This window comes from Heterocephalus glaber, unplaced genomic scaffold, assembly GCF_053883595.1.
Source record: "Heterocephalus glaber isolate CG9 unplaced genomic scaffold, H.glaber_assembly_v1.0 deba00001442, whole genome shotgun sequence".
NCBI classification, from domain to species: domain Eukaryota; kingdom Metazoa; phylum Chordata; class Mammalia; order Rodentia; family Bathyergidae; genus Heterocephalus; species Heterocephalus glaber.
Genome location: NW_028258296.1, coordinates 55,224,290 through 55,251,860, shown reverse-complemented (window position 1 = coordinate 55,251,860; position 27,571 = coordinate 55,224,290). Strand labels below are relative to the sequence as shown.

The following is a 27,571-nucleotide window of genomic DNA, read 5'->3' as shown; positions in this document are numbered from 1 at the left end:
TATGAACAGTCTGTGGCTTTTTTACCGATAGGATCGTGGGTATTCCAAATACCATTAGGAGTCATCACTATGACAAAATTACAGTAGTAATTGGACCTGCTAGTAGACCTTATTAATGTTTTAATAAAGAAGCATAAATATTACTGTGCTGCAAATTTGATGCTTTTAATGTTAAGATCATTATAACATTTTTGTAACCTTATGTATTCACTCTTATGTGTTTAAAAACCATTATTCTGTCCATAGACTTCACTGGACTGCCCAAGGGGACCCATGGCACAAAAAATATAAGGACCCTAGGCTAGGGGAACTTTTCCTAGTTCCCATCTAGTACTACCACCACCACCGCTATCACCAAACAAAAAGCCTCTCTACAAAGCCTGAAATCCCACCATGAGAGAACATTTCCTTTGGGTTTTTAAGATTCCCATTAAAATGCAAATACCCCCAAAGGAGAAGAACTTCTCTGAATGTTATTTGTTAACCCCTTAAATGGGGTTATTTAGCAGCTAGCTGAGCCCAACACCCTACCCTTCAGCTACTCAAATGTGTACTGACCTCCCTCCTTGGCTAAGCAGCCAGGCTTGAGATGGGAAGTAAAATCTTGCAAGGTTTCTCCACTCAGGGGTGCTTGCAGTCTAATAGGTGGCATAAAACAAGTAGAGAAGAGTCAGAGGAAGAGAAACGACCCCCGACAACGGTAAAGGTGTTTCTTTCAGGTGAGGAATGGCAGGGGAGGAAGGGACTCCTTTGCACATGCCTGTGGCGGGTCCTCAGATACAGTCTTAGCTAAGTTCAGGGCCTAGGGTGGAGGTAAACAGGCGAACACAAGTTGGATACAGTGCAGTTTAGCTTCTCGGCCAGGCTACAAAGGTTTGGAAAAGCAATGGAGTGAGGGACTTAGAGGCTTCGGGGGAGGGAGACTCTAGAAAGACTTGGTGACTAATGTGCCAGGGAGGAAGTGACTTGGCACTGAATCCGGTAGGACTCAATGGAGGAGCCGAGGAAAGGAGGGAGGGAGAAAGGGACAGGAGCTCAGCATTCCTGGCCAGGGCTGTGCGAAGGGCCCACAGTGAGGTTGCCTTTCAGTGCGCTGGGAGCTCTAGGGATGGTGGCGGAACTAATTGTAACCTGCGCTGTACTGTGAAAAGTCCTCAACTTTCATGTGAAGGAGTTTGCATTCTACCCCTTGGACCGACCAGAAGAGGCTTCCAGAAGGAGATATTTGAGCTGGGCCTTAAAGCATGAGAAAAATCTCAACAGGTGGAAAGGAGGATGGGGGAGTGTTTCAGGCTGAGAAGACGGCACCACCAGGCCAGGGCTGTGGCGAGAACTCGGGCTTGATGAGATTCATGAGAACCTGGCTAGGGTAGCCTGGCCCAGAGGGTACTGAGCCCGAGGATCACCTGGAAGCCTGTTGACTGCTTAGGGGGGCAGGGAGAGAGGAAGGGCCTTTAAATCACAGCCTCAGTGAACAGGGGCTGGTTTGCCTAACTCCACAGGTGATCTCGATGGACAATGACATTGTTTAGGGGCTTAGAAGAAGAGGAAGCTAAAAACGAAAGGGGGTTAGGGCCTTGAGTGCAGAGTGAGAATCTGACCTCAGTGGGGGAGGGGATTGGGTCCTGGGAAGGAAGGAAGCCAGTAGGAGAGGGGCGTTCATCAGCCAGGCTTGAGGCAGACTTAGGGGACAGAACAGTTTAGGATGGAAAGTGGGAGACCCAGTTTAGGGTTCCAGTAGTTCAGGTAGGTAGTGATGAGGCCTGAATTTTTTTTTTTTCTGGTATCAGGGATCGAACTCAGGACCTTGCACTTGCCAGGCAGGTGCTGGTACCATTGAGCTAAATCCCCCCGGCCCCGAGGCCTGAATTTTGACAGTAGAAAGGGAAAGGGGTGAGGGGAGAAAGGTAAATGATATTTAGGTAGTGGGCTACTGAAGTGGGTGGAAAGGCTGAGTCACAGATGGCTTCAGGGAGCTGAGCCCGGCAATGGGAACACAGCAAAAGCAGGGGCTGAAGGTGACTTAGGGAGGAAGGGCTTGTGTTTAGACTCAGGTGCCCACAGTGGAGGGGGCATCCTACTGTGGTTAATGGGACACAGGGTGGGGCACGGAGGAGGGCAGCGTGGGCTGAATTTATCAGCATTTTGTTGAGAATCTCCTCAGGGTGCCAGGAGCCGGGAGCCAGGAGCCAGGAGCTCTGGTTGGTAAACCCAGGCAAGTCCCTTCTCTTTGCCGGAGCTCCTTTTGTTGGAAAAGCAGGCGATAATAAAACTTATCACCCACTCATCTCTTGGGAGTGCTGCAAAGAGCAACCAATATACATACATAAATAAGTTTAAAGCTCTCAGCAAGAACAAAGTGTGCTAGAAATGCTAAACAATAATAAATTCAGCCACCACTTTCAGCCTGATAGTAAACAAGGTGTCTTTTTTAAAGAGCAGTTGTAGTTAACCAGGTACTAGCTTTGAGGCTGTCTACAGAGCCTCTAACAACAGGTATTTAAATCTAAAATCTTGACTTCCAAGAATTCTCTCATTAGGTGGTCTTCTGGGAGTGACCCATCAAACTACAGCCAGACTATATAGCAATTAATTACCCTGAGAATTACTTTATCATCCTGTCCTCCTTCTTAGTATCATATGTGTGACCAATATCAACACCCAAACCACAGGCAGTTCTCACCGCCCCCCTCAGCTGTACTCTGTCACACCCCCGAGGTCTGTCTCTTGGCAGAATGGTGCCATATAAAATATTCAGTTCCTAGATAGGATGTGTGCAACCTACACGGGCGAAGGCTGTCAGACAGAAACACTGAAAGAAAAAAAGAAGCACTCCTAAAATGACAATGATTGCAAATCCAGTTTTAAAAGAACACGTCTCTAATTACATGTTCCATGCATAGCGAATCTCTTTTAATAAATCCCATCACAATCTCTGCTCCCCTAAAGAGCAGTCCTGACAGGTAATAACTCCCCTCCTCTGTGGTAAAATCCAATTTTCACACCTGGTAAATGAAATAACTCCACTGCAAACCAAGGGCAGGTTGGGGTGAGCCGTTAACAGAAGGTGAGGGGCTATGCATCATGTAAGAGCTCTTCTGGGAACCCCTTCCAGAGATTTGCTCTTTTTATGCCAGTTGGATGCTATTGGGCCAGAAAACCTCCAACCTCTGAGGTTACAGAGCTCAAGCCTTTATCACCCGGAGTGCTCGGGAATGAGCGCTATGGTTCATGGTTCACACATGTGGGAAACCTGGCCCCAACCCTTATCTCCTGTTTGCTAGGAAGGTTCCTTACTGTTTGTGTTCTTCTAGGAGATAAGCTTCTGTCCTACATTCCTGACATAATGACCAAGAGAAGAAGCAGTGCTACTGAAATTTAAATTGCAAAGAGGTAACTCATGGAAGAAACATAAACCCCCAAATCCAGTCAGCGTCTATGTTCTGTGTATATCTAATAAGGAACAGCAAAGTGGACATTGCGAGGAATCAGTAATGAACACACACACACACACGCACACACACACCACTTAAGATAACTGGACCATGCCAGCTACACATCCCAAGATACATAAAATTTTGGAAAAGGTGACAATACATGGAAGTGGAGAAAAGTATTACTCAATAAATAATATGGCAGTAATTGTACTACTGTTTGGAGGAGAATTTAAGGTCCTCATCCCACACCATATAATAAAAACATCTAGTGGGATTAAATAGAAAAGTGAATTAGTTAAAAGAAATAGAAAATATAGGTGATGACATATTTACACTCGGGGGACAAAGATATTTTTAGAATAAAACCAAAGGAAAAATACATAATTGAATATATTTGATTTCAAACAAATGTAAAATTCTGTATGTTAAAAAAAGCCAGGCAATGTAATGGAAACAAAATATTGTCAACAAATGTAACTGAAAATTAATTAATATTTTTAGTATATAGACCTCCTACAAAGAGATATGAAAGATGTAAATACCTGAGTTGAAATTTAACATTTCGCACAGTATTAATAGAAAAAATTCATTTGATTTATAAAAAGAACTTTTAGCCAATAATGAAAGAAACAGAAATAAATCGTATTTTCTGAGGTTTTGGCACATATTTGGTAAATATTTGTTGACTTCTTCAATTAACAAAAATAAGAAAATTCCACTGTTCAGTGTTAATATGTGTGGTCAAATGAAAACACTTATATGCAGCTTGTAGGATTACGTGCTAAAGCAAGACCCAGTAACTTATTTCTGTAGAAGGCAGACAGTGAATGCTTCTGGGTTTGTGGATCATAGAGTCTCCGTTGAGGCTCCTCAGTGGATCTGTCACTGTAGGATGGAAGCAGCCACAGACAATGTATGAGTGAATGATCTCAGCTGCGCTCCAAAATTTCCTTTTTAGAGGGGTCTCAAATGTGAGTTTCACATAATCTGCATTTTTCTTTTGATGTTTTCCCTAAACATATAAAAACCACTCTTAATTTATGGGCCACTGGACGGATTTGCTCTTGACTCTTAGCTTGCCAGCTCTTCTACTAGAGCAACATTTCTGGAAATCAGCTTGGTGCTTCATATGAAGAGGCTTTAAAAAAGGTCATACTCAGACTTGTCTGCATTAAAATAATTTGATTCGGGCCAGGTGTGGTGGTGCACACCTGTAATCCCAGCATTCAGGAGGCTGAGGCAGGAGGATCACTGTAAATTTGAGGCCAGCCTGAGCTACATAGTGAGTTCAAGGCCAGCCTGAACTACACAGTGAGACGCTGTCTCAAAAAACAAAAACAAAAACAAAAAGAACAAAATAAAATAACCAGGTACAAATACTTTTTTAAGTAAAAAATTTAAAGTTCATATTCTTTGTCCTAATTGCCCTAATAATCCCTTCTTTGGACAAAGTTTATAAAGCAAAAGGAAATGAGAAACTTACACAAAGAAGCATCTAGAGCTGTAGTAGAATGGGAATGGCGTGTTAATCCTTGTTACATTCATATGATGAAATACCATACCGATATAAATCTTTTGCAAAAATATTTTAGGACATGCAAAACATGTTCATGATACAAAGTGATATGAAAAAAAAAGTCCTGAGTTTGATCCCTGGTACCAAAAAAAAAAGTTATATAGTTTTGGGCCCGGGATTTAGCTCAGTGGTTCCGCTGCCTGCCTCACAAGCACAAGGTCCCAAGTTGTATCCCCAGTACCAAAAATAAAAGTTATATGAGAAAAACAGGAAACAAAATACGGCATTGTTCAACCTCAATTTTGCCACACATATATATATATATGTTTGTACATACAAGTTCTATAGATTAGAAATATATAGAGAAAAGACAGAAGGAAATGTAATGAGATGTGAATAGTGCTCTGGATGCTGAGTTTATGGGTGATTAATTTTTTCTTTTTGTTTTGTTCTAATTCTCTACTATGACTGTTTATGACTTTTGTAATCAGGAAAAACTATACAAATATTATATTTGAAATAAACTGGAAAAAAAAATCCAGAATTGGGAGTTCACACAGAAGAGTCAGAGAAGAAATAAAGAAAAGCTTTTCAAATGCAACCTAGATGTAAAATCCTGGCTAAACTACAATGAAAAACAGACCCAGGCAACTGAAAGTTGCCAGGGTCTAAAATTCATGCAAAATCACCAGAGAAGAAAAAATAATTCTGATCAAAAGCAGCTGAGATGTGGACTCTACAACTGGCCCTACACTGAACATAGGCAGCGGAAGAAGCAAGAGATTGAGGGCTGTGTAGGTAGGGAGATCCTTGTACACAATGAAAGCTTCCCTCGCGTTCCCTACCTACCCTCCCTCCCTACTTACCCTCCCATTCCCCTGCTGCCCCAAAAAGACCACCTTTTTTTTTTTAACTTAGAAGAATGGAACTCTATGACTAGCCCTTGACTCTTTTGTTTTATTGTTGGTAAAGAGGTATGATTTCTCTCTTCCAAGTGTTAACACCCATTTTAACCTCAATGTATCTTTTCCTGCAAAGTGAGGGCAACAGAAACTAGGGACAGCAGTTTAAGGAATTGGAGGGTTCCCTTAACCAATGGAGTATTTCACCGCTTGTCCAGAACCTGACCTATACACAACTAGTGTATGACTATCATTCTGGGGGGGGTGGGAGGTGGGGTGGTGTCCCTGTATCTGCTGTTTCTTTTTACTCTTATAAGAAGATCATAAAGAAGGCTTTCCCCAACGTTACCTGAACAACTGTCCTACCAGACAAGACATACCACACAGGGCTTATAAAGGTCAAATAACTTGTCCAGAGTCATCTTGGTGGATTCAAAACCTGACTTTCAAGTTTGTGACATCAATGACTGAATACTTTAAAAGTCCAGTTTTGGAGAGGCAGGTCTGTGTCACTAACAAACATGCTTGAGTATAACATTCAAAGTTATTGTTATTTTGATTCAGTTTTCTCACCTATAAAAAAGAAATGGGAGCAGTAATGAAATCTATCTCCCAAAAATAATACAGGGGAAATGCCCAGCACATAGTAGGCCTTCAAGAAAAACTGGCTTTGGGGGAACCAGAACTACTAATCATTCCCTTTGCAAACACAAGACAGTCACAAGGTCCCTACCAGGAAAACAAAGAAGAATTAAGAGGAAGTAAGGAAATTGTCCAGGTAACTTGGGAAGAGGATTTTTCCTTCTCCATTTTCCAGAGAGCTTTAATTCTTTCCTTTTCTGTTCAAGGTAAGGGGAACACGTTTGGGACAACAGGTTTGGCAATGAAGGTGGTTTACACTATGCTATGCTTTAAAAATCAAATCTAAACTCTTTAGGACCACAAACCACTGTGCATGATGCTTTTCTAGATGGGCAGGAGTAATGAACGTTTTCCTATAGGACGATTATTTCACAGAGCCCAAGAGATGAGCCAAAGGAGAATCTTTTACCCACAAAGAGGAAAGTGGTAATGTCCTTCACTTCCTTTGTGGTTTTAACCTAAGCCACAACCCCTCCCCTATAGTCATAAATGTTTGCTTTACATACATTCAGATGTGTGATCGCTTTCTTCCATCTGATATGTCACTCCCTTCCTCTCCATATGGAAACATCACAGGCTTCTCTTCCTCCAGGGCAAGCATCTCCAGCGCATAGGAATGGTTTGGAGCTGCTCTCCCAGCCCTTCTATTCTAGACCTAGCTGCCCGCATGAGAGCTGGGCCCAGAGGCCCCAGAAGGATTCCAGTTCTTCAATGCCCAGGCCTGTCACATGGAGGCAGGGAGGGTGGATAAAGGAACCGTGCATCGCTTAGGCAGAAAAGGAAAAGCCTTCAGGTCTGAAATAAATGAGAACACTGGGGTTTCCAATTAGAGACAACTGGAGGAAACATAATATCTTGTTTTTTGCTTTTTAACAGAGGAAAGAGAAATGAATGAAAGGGTGAAATAAAAGCAATGCTCAAGCCAAGGAAAGGGAAATCAGAAAGTACCCCAAAAGCGGCAAGTTCAGGAAGGTGGGCAGACTGCTGTCTCCTGACTGCCGCTGTGGTTCCCGAGTTAATATTTGCCAGACTTAGCATTCCTGTGAGTGCCGTTGGGATAATGGGCCCCACTCAGCACCACGTGAGTTCTCCGTCTCAGCCGAGGGACAGGATTTCAACCATATCACACACAGCTCTCATTACTTGCAAGGAAATGATCTTACTGAGGAAAGCGGCACAAACCATAAACACATTTACTTTAAAAGGCAAAGCTGTTAGGTGTGCCTCCGTTCATGACTAGGACAGAGCGCTGGTCTCAGAGGCTGATGTCCAGGTACAACAGCATTTCCCAGGGTGGCTGTGGGAGCCCCGCAGGATGTAGACTTTAGGAGGACGCCCTCAGGTTTAACTCTCCTGCAGTCACTTTCCAAACAAGAATTTGTTAAGCACCATCTATGTCTGCTATTTCTTCTAAATAGCAGAAAAAGAAGATTTTTATGCCTTTGGGAAGTTTATGATCTTATTAGGAAAGCAATATGCCAGAAATTTGAATTCTAAGGCGAGAAAAGACTCTTAAGTACCATTTAATCCATTTCAACCTCACCCCTCTTTCCAGCTTAAAATTTTGAAAAAGAAAAAAAAAAAAAGAAAAAGATCTAGGGAGGTTCAATGACTGTCCTGAATCACTCAAGTAAATTAGCATAGATGGAACCAACTTTTCTAACTAACTCCACGTCTGGGTAACTTTCTCTTGTACTTCATTTATACTTCAAAAGAATAACTAGAACAAACAACTACGCAAGTTACTATGATACAAACCATGTGCACAAAGTATTGTGGAATGCAAAGTCCAAAGTGAGTTCGTCAGAAGTTTCTTTGGAGAAAGGTCTGCAGGATGGGATATGTGGGCATTGTCAGAAATTCAGTTCCCTTCCACAGCCATTTTCCAGTCTAATAAATGTAAAGCCCTTGGCATAGAGAGAAAGAAGGCTAATATTAAAGATGAATAGCATATATTCCCCTCCCTAAAACACAGCTATACTAACTTTATTAGGTAGGGAAATAATAAAGTAGGTAACATAGTCATTAGCTAACAAGAGAAGGAAATATTGTGATGGAACAGTTAGCCAGGAATTTGGGGGGTATACCTTGAGAGGGAGAATTCAAGTTGTGCTAAAGTATTAAGGGGAGGGCCGGGGATTTAGTTCGGTGGTTTGGCCGCCTGCTCCGCAAGCTCAAGGACCCGAGTTCGATCCCTGGTACCAAAAAAAAAAAAAAAGAAGCTGAAGTATTAAGGGGAAAAATTCTCTAAATGTAAATTGGGTAGAAGCTGGGTGTGGTGGCACACACCTGTAATCCCAGCACTCAGGAGGCTGAGAAAAGAGGATCAGCATGAGTTCAAGGCCAATCTGAGCTACATAACGAGTTCAAGGCCAGCCTGAACTACATAGTGAGACACTCTCAAAACAAAACAGAACCATAAAAAATAAATAAATTTAAATAGGGTGAAAGGGGAAACAATCAGTTAACTTCTATTTTAAAAACATTTAAAGTTTTTCCTGATAGACATAATATTTTGATTCTTTGTACTGACCATAGCCACATTCACTTAGCTTGATGCCATGAACAACACACACACATAACACATGTACACACATGTACACACACATGGTATTGGTAGAAAAACCATAAAAGCAGAAGCACTGTTCAGAAGCTCAAGTGGTAGCCTGGGAGAATGACTAAAACAGAAGGGGCCTTAGAGATCAAGTGGTCCAACATATCATTACAAATAAAAAAAATCAAGGCCCAGGGAAACAAAGTAGAACTTTACTTTTCCATACAGAAAGAAAAAAAAGTTAAGCCTAAAACTAGAGCCACTTTGTTCCAGGTCTAGTGGTTATATCTTCTAAACTAAAAATTGGAATACAACTGCGCCAATGGACACACTGGAAGAGAACTTTTCTTTCAGTACTGGAGATTGAACCCAGGGTCTTCACACTGAGCTACATTTTTACACTTGATCTTAGCCAAAAGGCCGAGAAGCGATGAGCTACATTTTTAAAATTTTGAGATACAGTCTTGTTAAATCACTAAGTTGCCAGGGCTGGCCTTGAACTTGGGATCCTCCTGCCCAAGCCTCCCAGGGTGCTGGGATTACAGGTGTGTGCCATCATGCCTAGCTTGGAACAGAACATTTAAAACAAAGAGAAAAAGTTACTGTGTTTCTAGGTGACACAGGACATTCCGCTGCAGTAGTCCTTTGTCTACCAAAGATACTTTGGGGAAGAGAATCAGGCTCTACTCAGGGTCACGAGAGCCTTGAATGGTCATAAAAAGGCACAAGAATCTCTCCCCACCCAAGGTGAATCTTGGTGAAATGAAAAGCTACAGGGACTGTTGGCAAGTCTTTGATAAATAAAATGAGAGGATTAATAATGTAACACTATCAGTTCATAGGCCACCAAGTTTGCTACAGAGCCTGGCATGTGTAGGGCTCAACAAATCCTAAATACAAACTCTAATAAGCTAATGATGTCCATAGCTAGTGTGCTTCTCGAGTACCCAAGATACTCCCACTGCAACAGTTTTAAACCTCTTTATCTGTTACTTGTCCAAATGCAAATTCAATTATTTTAATGTCATGGTTTGGTCATTTCTGACTTTCAAAAGCCAAAAATAGTCCCAAATTTTAGTGTAATAACCGTGGGAGGCTTTTTGGATTTTCTTTTGCACTAAAATAGTTCTCCAAAAGATTCCTCAACCCTGTCCACACAAAACAACGTAACGACGATGCCCTTTGTATAAATGGACATTTCTCTTTTGATGGTAACAGGAGTGAGTGAATTCATCTTCATTTTCTCACCTCTCTCCTCTAGTGACAGGAGGCCAGCAGTGGTGAAGTTGCTAACTGCTGAGCAGAGCCTACTGCCTTGGCCTCACCACTGCTGGTATCGAAAGCAACAGCCTCACTGAAGCACCATTTTAGGAGTCAGACTAAAGGGCAGGGCTGGGATTAGCTCAGTGGTTCTGCCACCTGCCTGGCAAGTACAAGGACCTGAGTTCAATCCCTAGTACTGGGAAAAGGGGGGGGCCAAGGAAGATTCAGGACTCAAGCTTGATGTCACATTGTCATGAGTCAAGCATTTCTCATTCATTAGTGACATTTCAAATTCCAATACATCACTGCAATGTTTAGTAATAGTGTTGCAAGAAAATACAGAACTGTGTGCTTTTGGTTTCTATGTAATTTCTCATTCTCACTTCTGTTTTTTTTTTTTTTGCCTTGACTAGAAAATGAACTAATTTTTTTATTATGTTTAGTGTACCTTATATGTTTAGTGGTATGTTATCAAGAGCTAATACTTTTGGGCCGGCGATTTAGCTCAGTGGTTCCGCTGCCAGCCTTGCAAGCACAAGGACCCGAGTTTGATCCCTGGTACCAAAAAAAAAAAAAAAAAAAAAAAAAAAAAGAGCTAATACTTTTAAAGATGTCACCAGGTGTGGTGGTGCGTGCCTGTAATCCCAGCACTGAGGAGGCTGAGGCAGGACGATTGCCAAGAGTTTGAGGCCAGCCTGGGCTACATAGTGAGTTCAAGGGCCAGCCTGAGCTACATAGTGATAATCTATCTCCAAAAAACCCCAAATAAACAAATAAATGGTGTATATATTTACATAAAGCATGCAAAACTGGTTATCACTAGAGTGGCTGGGGAAGGGAAGAGGAGGCTTGTCCTTTATACCTTTTTGTGAATTTTATACTTTGTGCAAGCATCATCTACTCATTTAAAGAAAAGACAGTATAGGTTTTTAGCTAAGTGTGCTGGTACACACCTATAGTCTCAGTTACTCAGGAGGCTGAGGCAGGAGGATTGCTTCAGCTCAGCAATGTAGGGCCAGCTAGGCAACATAGTAAGACTCTGTCTCATAGTAATAATAATAAATATATATGTTTTTAAAATGTTTTCAATTAATACACAAAAATTCTTTCTAAGCCTCTGAATCCTTGAATGTGTTTCAGAGGTGAATAAGATTAAGTAGCAATGATTTCCAAAGTTTTAAAGGCATCGGCACTATTCTGATCTAGTGTCCTTCTTATTTCCCCCACAATGTATCAGGAGGCACATTTTCACTTAAATATTTAACAAAGTTAATTTGCAAAAAATATTCCTGAGAAGTTTGTGTGACTGTTCATAATAGACAAGGGCGGGGGATTTAGCTCAGTGGTTTCGCCGCCTGCTGCGTAAGTGCAAGGACCTGAGTTCGATCCCCGGTACCAAAAAACAAACAAAACAAACAAAAAAACCCACAACATAATAGTCAGACATTCTTGAATAGTGACAAAAACATAGCTAGGAATCACTGAAATACAGATTCCTAGAGTGTTAATTACATTTAAAGAATTTGCTGGATCCAGTGATATAAATGCACATGCATTCTATATGGTTTATGCCAATTCTCTCAGGGCTATTAAATTCAATTATCACTTATTACAGTATGAGCAAAAATCTCTAAATTGTAACATAAGGTTGAAGCATTAAGCAGATAAATATTAATGAGTGGCTAAAGGATCTATTGCAAAATTGTAAGGGAGCATTTTGAAATGAGATGAAAGAAAAATCTCTATTTCCTCACCTTCTCCCCAAATATGTGTTTATTAGACTATCTAGAGACTTCACTTTAGATTTTTTTTTAACATTTAAAAAAGGAAGTATGATGTAATGGAAAGAGCAGACATGAGAACCACATAGAGCTAGATTTGGTTCTAGTAAGTTGGGTGACTAGTAAGTCGTGCGACTTCTGACAATTGATTTGCCTCTTATTTCTTCCACACCTGCTATACAGCCAGTGCTTTGCTAAGTGCTGGGCAGTGGACAAAAAGCAGTGAATGAGGCAGAAATGAGCTTATGGTTTGGTGGGGAAGATCGACAGTTAAATTACAGTAAAAAGTGTGAAAAAGAATTACGAGGAGGGGCCGGGGGTTTAGCTCAGTGGTCCCACCACCTGCCTTGCAAGCGCAAGGTCCCGAGTTCTATCCCCGGTACCAAAAAAAAAAAAAAAGAAAGGAAAAAAGAATTACCAGGAGCTATGTGGGGGAGCTAAGCTGGTCTGGGGGTCAGAGGTGAGCTCCTCAGGAGCGATTTTCAAGGTGAGGCCTGAAGAAATCCCAGAATTAGCCTAGTGGAGCAAGTCCTTCGTCTTCATGTCCTCAGTTATAAACAGGGGATTTTAATAAGCGAGCTCAGAGGGTTTCTTTGAAGTTTTAATTAGTTTTGATATTTAAAGTATTTAGCACAGCATCTGGCACGTAGTAAATGCTCAATAAATGATAGCTATTATTATTCTCTTCGCAGTCTTCTCTGAATTATATCTGAATCCCCTCTCCAAAGTATCAAACTTAAAAAAGACCCTTGAACCAGACACTCGAATTCTCCTGCATATGCTTCACGGCAGTGGGAGGGCCCACCAGGCAGAGTGTGAATCCTCTTGGCAAAATGCCCTCAGCTCATCACAGGACCCTCACCTGGACCACAGAGGCAGGTCCTCAAATCTCTTTTGACATAAGACTGACATGTTACGTGAGTCAGATCTAAAATGCTGGCCCCCTCAAAGGCTGCCGGTTCTCCCTGTTTAATCAGACATGAAACAAATCGCGTGCTGCGGCAGAGGCGTACAAACACGCTTTAATTACAATATTGTAACACCAATTAGAGATCTATCTAATCGAGGACTCGGCACTTCCTGCTCGGATATTACTCCCATGTTGGGATAATTACTGCTAATTAAGCTTGGAACTAATTAGACTAAATGATCTCATTTATACCAACAAAGATGACTTCTAGGAGTTCATAAGAAAAACTAGGGTGATTTTATCATTCCTGGACTTATTTGGCATTTCACACTGGAAATAAAACACCTTCCCCCCGACATCAAGGTGCATGCAGAGTTTGCTCCTCTGGAATTATGGTCTAAATGGTAGTAGGCTCTTCGTTTGTCTACACAGATTCCCCGATACAGCGAGACGAGCACTGTGCACTCCAGTCATACAGCGTTCTTGCACAAATGACAGTTTCAGGGAGGGGCAGCCACTGAGAGAGTGACAGCTGAAGAGGTGTCCACCCACAGCCTTGTTTCAGTCCCTTTTGCCTTGCAGTTACACGTGCAGTACTCTCACCGCAGTGTGAAGTAAGGCTGGGCTCCAGCGTCGGTCAGACAAACCAAGGTTTGTGTAAATTACTCCACCTAAGCCTCTTACGCTTCCCATCTCTAGGGAAGGGATAATAATAAGGGCATGTGGGGTCTCTGTAAAGACTGATGAGATCACACATATGGAAAACAGGATAGTATTTGACACAAAGTAGCTCTCAATAAATAAGAATTGAATTTTTTTTCCTTTAAGGTATCATAATATCCACTTCTAATTAAGTTCCACAGCTCACCTGACCTTCTACTCTTTTCTGGCACAGTGCAGTGGACATGGAAAAAAAGCACATGACAGGGAGTTGGAAAACCTCGTTTATCTCTAGCTAGATGTGTGACTTGGGAAAGTCACTTCTCCTTGCTAGAAAATGACAGCTTCGTATAGAGGCAGGCACCATGTTGGATGTTTTACTTTGTAATGTAACCTCTACAGCAATATGCTCTGTTTCAGAGAAAGAGAGACTGAGAACTAAATAAGTAAGTGATCTAAAGATGAAGAAATCCTCATCAACATTAAATGATGATGCCAGGAACTGAACCATTTCTCACTCCAGAGCCTTTTTTTTTTTTTTTTTTTTTGTATTGGGCATTGAACCCAGGACCTTTCCACTGAACTACATCGACAGCCCCTTTTTGTTTTATTTGGAGAAAGGTTTTTCACTAAGTCAATAAGTTGCCCAGGCAGAGCTCAAACTTGTTATCCTCCTGCCTCATCTATCAGAGTTCTGGGATTGCAGGTGTGTACCACCACACACAGCTAAGCACCTACTCTTAATCACTTATAATGGTTGCTCCCCTCTTGCCATTTGTAACTGAAGGAGCTGAAAAATCTCCAAAGTCCTTTCTGAATCTGAGATCCTGGTTCGCCCCCCCCCCCAACACACACACAAACACCTGATAAATGAGTCTGATAAGATACTCCACAAATATGTGGGAACACAAATGTGCATGTACGTAATCCACACATGACATATAGATATTCTTTGTTGGATTGTTCCATCAGGAGTGTTATGGCTTGTATATAGATGTTCCCCCAAAGCCTCATGCACTCATAGGTGGTGCTTTTCAGAGCAGGCTGGATCCTGGGCGTGTGATACTGAGATTAAGGGCATGTGGTACTAAATTAATCCACTGATTGGTTTAACATAGTCCTGGATGTGGATAATGGGAAGCCCCACCCTGGGTGTCCGTGGCACCAATCAATAGTCTTATAGCCTGGATGGGATATAAAGGGAGGGAAGGAAGACAGGCGTGCTGCTTTTGTGGCCTGCTGCCTCCTGCCTGCTCTGCCATGGACTGTTTCTCCTCTGCAATGCCCCTCTGCCATGCCACTCTCCCTTGGTGCCAGCTGACTATGAACTGAAGCCTCTACAAACTGTGAGATGAAATAACCTTTCCTTGTTCAATTTATGGGTGTTAGGTATTTTGTCCCAGCAATGAAAAAGTAACTAAGACAAAGGGAAAACAAAAACAAAGAAAGCTGTTGTTTCTGCTCTTGAATATTACAGAGGACTGAAATCTTCAACTTGTGAAGCTTTCCTTCTAAAGAGATATGAAGAGAGTCAGAACGTAATACTAGCTAGTGACTTCTGGTTACCTCCGGTCAAGAGTTTCCCTAGCCAGCTGAGCTGTGTCCTATCCTGGAAGTGGTTTTTGTCTGTGCAGAAGAGGATGGAATGGAAACAAATTGGTCATCTGGTTCTTTGGGATCCTTGCAGAGAATACCTGCTCTAAACCTCCTGACCTTATACTTACCCTGCTAGAATGTAAACTCCAGGAAGACAGAATTGTTTTTTATAATATTTTATTCCAGTTCCCAAATCAGAGCCTAGCAATACATGTATAGTGGGTGGAGCAAATGAACAGAGAAATACATAGAGTACTGGGGTTCCAGTGCAGGAAGTGGGGCAAAACCAAGGAAACTTAGATTCCTCTGCAGAATGTGAAGGTTCTGCTCTTTCCTCTGCTGCCTGCAGACAGGTGCACCTTTCCTCTGCCTCCTGCATTTCCTGCTCAAGAGGGAGCTCTCAGCAGTTTGGGCTGTTCTTTGACTCCTGCCTGGAAGGTTTCCCTTAGCTATACCTGGTGGTAAAGTCCATCCTTGGCTCTGATTTCCATCACTCTGCGGTCTCTTTAGAGGGAAATGGGAAATGAGATGCAGGGAGAGGGATGTTTTCCCACTTTTTGAGGAAGAGCTCAGGGACTTCAACATAAGAGGGAAGCGGGGACTCTGCCCCAAATCCCAGATCACAGAGCTCCTCCCAAACTAGGGGCTTTGCTCTTGTGGAAAGGAAGGCCTTTTGTGTGCAGCTAAGTCTCTGGAAATTGAGAAATACTAGACCACCTTTGATTCTGAGATACACCGACCAGGGGTGGTGTCAAGCTGGGTGGGAGCATCATTGACAGTTGCCCAGGACACTCTGGGAAAAGAAAGGAAAAATATGGAACCAGAAGACTTGGGTTGCAGACCAGGCAGCCTTTTGTTCTACGTAAAATAGGAATAACAATAGCAATTGCACCTGCCTTTGAGAATCAAAAGGAGTAGCAAATCCCACAATTGATTATACAGTGCAATGGTCATATAATGGTGAATTGTTACCTCTTGATCATGAGCTGTCTCTAGTGATGGAAAATGCCTAGGAATGGTGTAATCATTTTCTCCCCAGAGGCACTGCTGGGCCACCTGGAGGACAGGAGATACACAGACTTGTCCTCTGATACCAAGTATGAGTCTTCCTCTATCAGAGATTGGTACTGGCTGCCCAGCCAGCAGGATGGCTCAACACTTAAGTAGAGTAACACACAGTCTTTCTGGCCTCCATAGATTTCTTTACTGGAGACGGATTTTGTGGCTGAAGACCAGGGGAAGGTAAGGATTCCTTCCTCATTTTCTCCTGTTTGCAAGGGTTGGTACCTATGAGTATGAGCAGCCTTGGCAAGTGAGGGACTCAGGGAAAGACCCTTGGTAACAGGGAACCTCGATTTGAACTATTGAAAAGTATACTTTTAAGGAATTCTGAAAGAGCACCGACACCTGCCTCCATAACAGGCTTTAAAACATAATGGGTGAATGAAAAATAAATAAATCAATAGTTTTGCAAATTAAGAAACCTTTCATAAGGTGAATTATTAGTCCATCCTTCCAATTCTCATTTTGTCTTTTGTGTATATACAGAGCTTTAATGTATCGTTTTTGTTTCCTTAACTGAGATCCTCAGCTTTCCATGCTGCTGAGACAGGAGGGCCTCTGTGGCGGTGGCAGTGAGGGACATATTCAAACCCCAAATCACAGCACAGGAGAATTTGGTTAAGTCCGACAATGTCTTCATTTGACAGATGAAAAACGTGTGGTCCAGGAAGGTTCCCCGAAGTGCCCAGGTTTACACAGTGGTGGCCCCCTGAAGACAGGGTGTTGGGATATTGGCCTCAGAAAATATACCAGCTCTCCTCATCTCAGGAGAAGAAAAACAAAAATGTTCCACATCCGTTGCTGTATGGGGGAAAAGTCAATGAAGTTGCCAAAAAAAAAAGGCCTCTAAATTAAAGGGATCAGAGGGCCAGGGATGTACTTCAGTGGGGCTGCGCCTGCCTGGCAAGTGCAAAGCCCTGAGTTCGATTCCTAGTATCAAAAAACAAAAAGCATCAGAAAAATCCCCCAGTGAATGTGGGGCTCTCTGCAAATCAAGACTGAGTGCTACAAAGGACAGAGGGCCCAAAGTCTCCCCAGACAGGGGAGTTAGGAGCCCATATCCTAGCTATTCTTTCCTATGTGGCCAGGATAAGCCTCAAAGTGGGTTGACTTCTTCAGGTCAGTCCAGTCCACTTTAAGAAATATGGCTGTCCTCAAAATATCAGCCACTATGTACACATTTGGGGGAACAAAGGAGGGCTGGTGTCTTCCCTGGTGCTATGAAAGTGGTGCCTCTTTGCCATCAGGGACCAGATCCACATTCTGCTCAGCACTCAAGCTCTTGCCCACTGGTTTGTTCATTTGTTTAACTGGCACTTACTGGGTTCCTATTCTGAGCTAGACTGGGGTCGACCTTGGGAAGAGAGTATGCTCGCAGTGATGGAGTAATTGCTCTCCAGTAATTACTCTTGTGCCCATCCCCTGAAGACCAGGTTATCTATCACTCTTCTTATCTGAACCCTCTTTCTGAGAAGTGCTTTCCTCTGCTGGAGGGAAAAATTCATGACTGGTTGGTTTAATGCATCCAATCTTCTTTGGGCACAGTTACCTGTCACCCAAGTACAGCTAAAACAAGGGAACTGGGTTGGGCAGGCAGCTCAGTGGGTAACATATATGGCAGATCCACAAGGACAGAAATAGTTCTAGAAGCTTCTGGATGTAAAGAAAATGTCATTCATTCATTCATTCATTCACTCATTCATTCATTTACTCAAAAAATATCTGATGAGTGTCCACCAGGTACTAGGTACTATGCTGGGGCAGGGTTATAAGAATAAATAAGGCAATGACCTCAAGAAACTCAGGACTTAGAGGACACACACTCATACTCAAAATTAAGATAAAATAAATCCCAAAAGGAATATATATGAAGTGTTAAATGGAGAACAAAACTGCAGAATTTGGAGGCATTTCTAAGGCAAAGTCAATAAACCCTCATGATTACTTGGATGTAATAATGAAGAGGGAAATTGGATTTGTTTGAGATTTTTACCTTCAAGGACCAGAAGAAAGATGGTAGTATTTAAGTAGGAGTAGGAATGTAGGAGGAGACTCAGACTTTCTACATGAAAGTGTGTGTTTTGTTTTGCTTAAGATGTCAACAGAAGATCAAGGTTGAGGTGTCCATGGGTAACTGCAAATGTGTTTGGAACTCAGGAGAGTCCTGAAAGTGTTAGGGAATCATACAGACAGTTGAGGAAACAATGAAGAAACCTTAGGGAAAGTAAAGGAATCACTAAGTAGAAAATCAGTCAATAATTTTGCATTAAAGAGAAGGAGAGAAGACAAACAGAGTGAGAAACAGGAGCCAAAGACAGTATACATATATAAGAATTTGAAAACATAATTCCCACATATAACAAGATGATCATACCATGCTTCCGCCCACTCCACTTCACAGACATTGCTTTCACCAAAGTCACAAACGGCTTCAAATTGTCAAATTCAGAAGGTACTTCCTCATCTACACCTCGCCTGACCCTTTTGTGAGATTTGCATTATGGACTTTGTAATGCCTCTTAGAGCTCTCTCCCTGACACGATTTCTGTGACACCATTTTTTTACTTCTTCTCATTTCTTTCTCAGCTGTTTCTTCTACCCTTTCATTAAATATTGGCATTGCCAGACATGGTGGTGCACTCCTATAATTCTAGAAGGATTGCAAGTTTGAGCCCAGTCTGGGCAATTTAGTGACTTACCTAGAACCTGTCTCATAATAAAAAATTTTAAGGGAGGGGTGCTGAGGATATAGCCAGTAAGAAGGGTATGAAAGGCCTAGGTTCAATCCTCATTACTGCGTATACATACATACATACATACGTACAAAATGTTGGGGATCCCGAGTGATCCATCCCAAGACTTTTCTTTTCATTTGACATACTTTTTCTAGGTGATTCTGCATAGTTTCAGTTGTTGCTTACAAACAGATGACTCTCAAGTCAAACATCTCTATCCTAACATCCTGTTGAACACAGTATCTGACATATAGAAAGCAAGTACTAAAATAATGCCTGCTGAAACTGAATACTAGCTAGCTTTTTCAATCCACAGGCTCCAGTAGACATCACCATCAGACTGTCCTGTAGATTCTTCAGGTACAACATAAATAGAAGTAATCTTTTGTGCCTGATCTTTCTTTAACTCTCCTTTTCCTCCCTTCAGAAAATGGCATTTGTTCAGCAGACTCGGCTGTTAGGGTTTAAAGCCTCTCAAGGCTGTGGAACTACATCTCTTAGGAAACGGTCTGACCACCAGCATGGTTTGGCCTTAAGTACTTCCATCCTATGACGGAGCCCTACTGGGAGAAGTAACAAGACTGGGACTTTCTGAGGATAAGAGGATAGCTTGATAAGGCATTGGCCACAGAGGTGGAGTCCTCAGCATAGCTAAAGCTTGATATGCAAAACCTGGGTAAGAAAGGAGACAGGGACTTTGTCATGGGGAGAATGCCTTGTGTGCATTTGCTAATGCTCCTGTGCATCATGGAACAGTATGGCGTGGACTTTGAAAGTGTGATGGTTAGAGCTGCAGCATGATGTTAAATTTAAATTTGAAATAGCCAGCAGTTAAACCAAAAAGCAGCCTGACCTGCTGGGTCACTAGCAACCCCACTTTCTAAGCAGATAAGGGGACCTCTCCATTGGGAGGAGGGAGAGATCAGTTCCTGAGACTGGGGATCCTAGGACAAGGATGGGTTTAGGCTCCATTGTGCAGGAACACTGTGTGCTTTCGCTTCTCATGGTCTCATTATTTCCCCTGCGCATTTTTCTTCAACAGAATAAGGCATTATTTTCATTGAGGGTCAGTCAAGTACCAAGTTTAATGCTTTAAAATAACATTGGTTTTTGAACCATCAATTGTTGAGCATATATTTTTTGTAAAAGAAATATTTTCTCCTTGCCTTCATTTGACACAGGAATAAATAAATGGATCTTATCCCATCTTTCCCACCCAAATTTCCCTCAGGCATAGGTCACTTGTAAGTATGTATGAGACGTCAACTCAATTAGGATATTTTGAAGTTATCTATGATTATGAAAAGCAGGCCAGAGTAGAATTCTCTTCCTAAACTCACTGAGGATATTGTTACTATTGCAGAAGTAGCAATAATTTTTTAGTAAGGGGATTAAAAAGATAAGAACAACAACAACAAACCTTCTCTTCTGAAAAACTTGACTTCCTAAATTCTGTACAATCCGTAAATTCATCCTTATGGGAAATCATTACCAAGGGAATGGGCTTCCATTTGTTGAACTTGTGAGCGTGCATGTGCGTGTGCATGTTTTGTGTGTGTATTTGGGGTACATCAGGAGAAGGCAGGTTGGGAAGGGGTTATTTTCATAGAGAACAAGGAATGAAAAAAATGAATATGTTATTCCTTCATTAAGCTAAGTACAACTGCAAACATAAATGCAGACAATACTGAAGTGGAGCCCCTTTCCCGCCTTGGAAGAGATCCTTGCCCTCCTTAGGCCTCTCAGCGCCCCAGACTTCTCTCACGGGGCCCAAATTATCCCCTCCTCCCCCACCCAGCTTCCATGCAAGATGAGGTTATAAAAGGCACTGATGCAGTTAGCCTGTTATATCCAAAATTGTCCCTCCCAGGACCCCCTCTCCAGTCCGTCAGGGCCCACCTTAAGCATAAAGCAAGTGTCCCAGTGGGGCCCATCCACAAAGCCAATGAATGGGACATTAGGTCAGGCCCGGTCCCTTTCCCAGGCTCCTTCCACGGCCCTGCATCTAAATAAGTTCTGAGTATTCCTTTTTTCAAATTGGTCCACCAAATTGAATAAGCTTCAGGTTCCACAAAAACTGGACTCAGTCCTGCCAGTACGTGTGCTTCATTCTCAGGTTCCTAGCTCTTTCCAAATAAGGTCCTGACATTCATCTCACCTGCAGAATGGACCTCACTGTTAATCAATCCAGGTACATATTGGAGGGACAGAGCAACCACATCGAAGTTTCTGGCATATTTGCTACTTCAAATTTGCCCTGTTATCTCTAGATGTGGTTTTATATCAACAAGATCCTGTGATTTGAAGCTAAATGCCTTTTTTTGGTGTTTTGAGATAGTCTCGCTATGTTGCTCAGGCTGGTCTCACACTCAAAACCCTCCTGCCTCAGCCTCCTGAATAGCTGGGATAATGGTGTTTGCCAGGGGACTCAGTTTATGCTAAATGTCTCGATGATAAATTTAAATATATTCCCCCTCATACCTTCATAATTATGAGTACAATGTCACTTGTGTGGCCTCTCAAGGTTAATCAAGGAAAAGCTAGGCATGGTGGCACATGCCTGCAACCCCAGCACTCAGGAGGCTGAGGCAGGAGGATCGCCAGGACTTCAAGGCAGTCTGGGCTACACAGTAAGTTCAAGGACAACCTGAACTGTGAGGTGAGACCTTGTCTCAAAAAAGAAACAATTAACCACCACCACCATCAACACCACCAACAACTATGAATCAAAAAGATAAAAACTTTAAGAAATGAAACTAGAAGATAGAAATAGAAAGTGTTGGTTATCTAGGAAAGGGCTGGCAGCTGGTGAGAGGATGGAGGTGAAAGTGGTAGATCTGCAGGGAAGAGAATTGAACATCTACCAGCACCTACCATGTACCAAGAGTTATGTACAAGAGCGTCTTACACCCATCTTGTACTCATCTTGAGGAACAACAATCCCCAATCCACAATCCCGAAAAGTTTAAGTAAAGCTCCACTGTTTCATGAATTAAATGACTGTGTAAAGTGGAAGCAAGGCCTATCCCAGGGGACTGAGCTGGGCCTGGGGAATTTATTCAAATTCTGAATCACTGTTCTAATTTTCCAAGCAGCCAGCCTTCCAGAGCACTTGTAATTTCACAGAGGTAGTGGTGGGAGCAAGTTTTAACCAGCTTCCAACATATCTTTGTTGTGACACAGTGACAGCTCAGCAGCAGGTCCTGGTCAGGCAGAAGAATATCCACTGACACTGAGTGTGGTGGCCCAGGCCTGTGATCCCAGCACTCTGGGAAGCTGAGACTGGAGGATCACAAGTTCAAACTCAGCCTGCACAATTTAGTGACTTAGCAAGACCCCATCGCAAAATAAAGAGTAAAAAGGTCTGGAATGTAGCTCAGTGCAAAGGCCCTGAATTCTATCCCCAGGGCAAAGCAGGAGGGGCACAAGAATGTCCACTGACAATAGCAAGAACTGGCCAGTTTTGTCTCAGGCAAATTTTCTTCTATGACAGTCAGTATTAGCAATCCTAGAAGAGAAATGTAAGCCTATTCTATCACTCATTTATAGTTACACTGGGGAAAAAGCATGGGCTTGAGAATGAATCTCACCTCTTTGGGCTTAAATTTTCTCATCTATAGAATTAAGAAATTGGAGTAGACAATGTCTAACATCTTTAACTCTTGATATTCTGTGATTTAATCATTGGTGAGTACACTGACTTATTAACTGAAGAACAACTAGCTTGGCTTCATCAGAAAAAGCATGGAAAAATGGAATTCAAGGAAATCAAGAACAGTGTTGCCCAACAGAACTTCCTGCAAAGATGGAAATGTTTTCTCTACAAATACTGACCAATATAGTAGCCACTAACTACCTGTGATGCCTAAGTACTTAAGATGAAGCCAGTGTGACTAAGAAACTGATTTTTAGATTTCATTCCAAGTATTTTAAATTTAAATGGCTGCATGTGGATATTGGTTACCATACTGGACAGGGCAAATATCAACTTTCTTTAAGTCAGACATCACGTATAAAGATCAAAGAATAAGAGAGTGGATTGAGAACTATTTCAGTTGAAGAATAAATGAAGGCACGGGTTTAATTTAGGTAATTTACAGATAGAGCACAATTATTGTTTTAGTTTTTTTTAAAAAAGGATAGACTCTCATTTTGTAATGAAGGCAATGATAATAATACCTTGCGATTATGTATAAGTCTATGTTCTCCAAAGGTCTTTCATGACTATAATTTGATCCTCAAAACAACTCTGTAATGTAGAAGACAAGGAATATTTTCTCATTTACAGATGAGGAAATTAAGACCCAGATGTTTGCTCAAGGTTCAAGACTTCAAACAGTAACGAAACAGTATGTCTAACCAGTCACTTAGACCTCATTTTTCTAGCTCCTCTCACAGGAATTTAAGGCCCTGCTCTTCCTTAACTTCATGTAAATAGTAACAAATATCCCTAAATATAATAAGAATAGGAGAGATGAGAAAAATCAAGGGATTTAATAATCCACTAATTGGATAATTAAACCATAAATAAATAGTGAGTTGCATCTTATGAGACAAGGAAAGGAGTGAAAACCGAATACGTGCAGGAATTTCACAGACTGCCCTTGACAGACGGGCCCACGAGACGCTGAGAGGCATCTCTGGTTGAGAAAGTCGCTGATCACACAGCTATGGAGCCATCCAACATGGCCCAGCCCAGACTCCATCTCACCCCATCGCTTTCTGACTTTCTCCAAAAATCTCCCACCCACACTCAAAGGAAGTGAAAGGTGCTCCCCTTGCCCTCATGGAGAATACTACAAAGCGCTTCAGCATCCAGACTCAGAGTCACTCTGACTGAATTTGAACAACTGATCTGACACTGTTCAAAGGATTTAACATTTCTCAGTCACAGTTTTCTCAGCTGTGAAATTGGGGGACCATTCTACCAACTTCACAGGGTCCCAGGGTGGGTTCGATGAGATAAGGTGTGAAAGCATTCTTAGCATAGTGCTTGGCACAAGTGCATCGTGAACGGTTGCTGTTATTAATATTTTACATAACTGTGGCGCTGCAGACTCTGTTGGCAATTCTAAAATAGTAATTCCAAAAATGACTTCAGTCAAGGTAGCATTTTTGCTCAAGTCTACCAAATATATGGTCTCTAGAGGACAAAGGACACTCACTGGGACACTGAAGGTTGAAGCTGGATGGATGTCACGGGTTTTTAAACAGGCACTGGCGGGATCAGCGATGAAGGCAGAGGCAGTGAAGTGATACCTGCGCTCTAAATGGCCCAGGAGCTGCCCTTTCCCCTGACTTGGCTCTTCCCATAGATAATCTCCGATCTTGCCCCCTCTTGAGTTCTAACCCCGCATAGCCAAGTCCTTATTACCCATGTCTCCCTGAGTGTTACAGTTGCGTCAAAAGCCAATATTCCCTGAGGAGAACACACTTTTATTCATTCAGTAGCTACTTCTGAAGTACCGCGCATATGCTAGGCTCTGTTCTAATTAAGACCCAGCAATGGACAAGGCATAGTCATAGAGGTTATTTTTGATGGTGAGGAACAGACACAGAATAAACAAATAAATAAGATCACTGCAAGCTATGATACCTCTGTGAAGAATAAAAAAAGAAGAATGATGTGATAAGGAGTGGCTGTGGGCCAAGGCCATGAAAATCGCTAGGTTGGGAAAGGCCTCTTTGAAGAGGGAACATTTAAGCTGAGACGTGACTGGCAGGAGAGGGGCAGCCACATGACAATCTGAAGGTGGAGAGTATCGCAAATGCAAAGGCCCTGAGGCAGAAATGAACTTGGTGCCCCCCTTGAGGGACTAAAAAGACCAGTGTGACTAAAGTTGAAACAGAGTGTTAAGAGATGAGGTCAGAGAAAAGCAGGGGTCAGACCACATATAGGGCTTGTGCTAGCAATGGGAAGGAGTTTGGATTTTTCTTCTGTCTATGATTCTTTTTTTTAATCAGTACACTCTTGTAGTACATAATGATCAAATTTATTGCTGGGAGTTTGCACATGTACATAACACATTTTAAATCTTTTTTCGTCTCCTTTCCCTTCCATCCTTGCTGCTCCCTACAACTCAGGAGTTTGAATTTTGTCCTAAATACAGTGGAAGGCCATTAGGATATTATTAAGCAGGGGAGCAATGAGATAGTTTTAAAATGATTATTCCTAATCCTACCAGCCCCCTGGCCAAACTTGAAGTGTGAGTGTGAGCACATGCACCAGCCTCTCTTAGAGCATCATCATTGTATCTATTACCTGGTCCTGGGTGACTCTGCCTCCCCCTGCCTTCATCAGTCTGTTGCCAGATCCCATCAAGTTTGCCTCTAGCCTTTATGAAGCTCACTCTCTCCTTTGTATTTCCACTGCCATCACTGTGACTCAAGTCCTTGAACAAAGATCTGTTTGTATCACTTTCCTGCTCAAGAATTTTCAACAGCCCTCCAGTGCCCAAGAAACCAAACTGTAACATTCTAATCCTCTGCCACGCATCCTGAGCTGTTCTTCTCTCTTCTCTCCACATTAACATCTTTTGTCTTAAAAGAAAAACAAATAACATGCATGCCATAGGTTCGCCACCAGGATATGCTATTTGATCCCTGGAATTGAATGATACCATCTCCATGGTATTTTCTCCTTTCTTTCTGACTAGATGTGCACCTCCTGCAGGATTTTGCTGGAACTTTTAAAAAACTCCTGAACTTTTACAAAGTATTTATTATATTCTTCTTTGTATTACAGTTATCCATGTACATGCTTTACTCCCCTACTAAATTCTTGGCTCCTTGAGGATGGGGATTGAATCTTCTTCATTTTTTATGCCTGTTAGTATCTAACATAGAGTGTGGCATGCAAGAGGTGCCTGATAAATGTGCGTTAAATGAACAAATAGACAAACAGACCCTAAAATGCATCGCTCAATAAGGTGATTTAAAAAAATATATGAATAATCCTAAGAGGGGCCTAGCCCTTTAATCTTTACAATTGCATTTAAGGGCCACCAGAAAACACAATGAAGCATGGATATAGTTTTCCATTGTTTCACAAAGAAGGGATGTCGGAAAGAGTCACTTGGGAGTTGCTGAGAATTATGCGCTGTGTAAACAGTGCCCTAGGACATAGATTTCATGTCTGTGGATCCCTGTGACCCACAGCCCTTCAGTCCCCATGGTAGACTGAAATAATATGGCGAATAATGTTAGATCACTTCCTTTAGCAATTGACTTTGAGATGACCAGTTTCTTTTCAGGAAAAAAAAAACACAAATCCCAAAGATAAAAGTTTCAGCTACTTCTCTAATTCTTTAGTCTACTATTAGCATTCCAGAAAGACTAAATTAACATGTTGGGATTTACCTCAATCAATTGCATTGGTGAGTTCATTTGTCTTTAGTGATGTGGCTTTGGAAGAAAGGTACCGAATAAACTTCCTCATGGAACAAAGACTTTTGTTTATTTTATTTATTTATTCAGATTTTTTTGAGACAGGGTATCAAACTCACTATGCAGCGCAGGCTGGCCTCAAACTTTTGGCTATCCTCGTGTCTCAGCCTCCAGAGTGCTAGGGAGACTTCTGTTTATGTTGAAAGTGGGTATTTGCTTGGAAAGCAACAAGGAACCCTTTCCTCACTGTCTTTTCCTTCTGTGCTCACTTTGATTCTTTTTATGAATAAGATAGTAATTCCATCTGCTTGTTATTTAAGTTATGTCTACTGTTTGTACATTGTTTATTTTTAAACTATCTACTCTTATGTCTGAGAATCATAAAGAACCAATGAAGTAAGTGGGTCTTGTTTTCATTCTTTTTTAATAGTTTACAAGCTTTCTCCAAAAGGTTAAGGAATCCACCCCAAGTCAGTCCCTCTCATGACAAAGAAACATGGCCACTGATGCTCCCTGAGAGTAAGATGCCTTGTCTTGCATTGCTGCTCCTCTTGGACCCCATCTGCACCAGCACACATACGTGTCTATCAACAAGCCGGATACCAGTAGTGATTTGAATAGCAGGAGTGATGCCCCAAATCATTTATGTCCATTTGCTTTTAACTTTACAACAGTCATTTATTGTGAAATATGGAGTTCTCTTCACATATTCTAGAAAAGAGGAAACGCAAGGGTTCCTAATTCTGGTTTCTAGAGTGCAGCACTGGATGTGTGTGTGATTTTATTGCCAAGAGTTCAGGTAACCACTTTTTCTATCAGCTTCTTAAAGTCTGTTTTCCCTGGTTCCTGGTTCCTAGCTTTACTGTTATGCTGACCAGACAGTCCAGAACAGAATCTTCTTTTTCAAACACTATTTCGAGAGCTGAGGGAGGTCAATAGTAAGGTAAAGGTGCAAGTGCTAGTATTAGATATGTAATATCCACTCTCTTACCTGTGGTTCTTAGGGAAGGCAGAAGAGAGTGCATTTCTACAATGACATTAGGCTCCTTGGGGACAGAAATACTCACCTACAGTTCAGGAAAATTAAGTGAAAATACTGTCTGCTTTTCAGCGAGGTCATTCACAAT

At 41.9% G+C, this 27,571-nt stretch overlaps 1 protein-coding gene across 3 annotated transcripts in view; it reads right to left on the bottom strand.

The window, feature by feature from the left end:
- LOC147827762 (uncharacterized) overlaps positions 1-27,571 on the bottom strand; it is a 66,966-nt gene that overhangs the window by 23,052 nt on the left and 16,343 nt on the right. The window contains exon 1 of one of the 3 annotated variants that reach the window (XR_015452081.1): positions 559-3,811. The exons of the other annotated variants lie outside the window; for them this stretch is intronic. The gene's annotated coding sequence lies outside the window, so the exon portion shown is untranslated. Of the gene's footprint in view, positions 1-558; positions 3,812-27,571 lie in introns of those variants that run through there. 3 annotated transcript variants of the gene reach the window in all.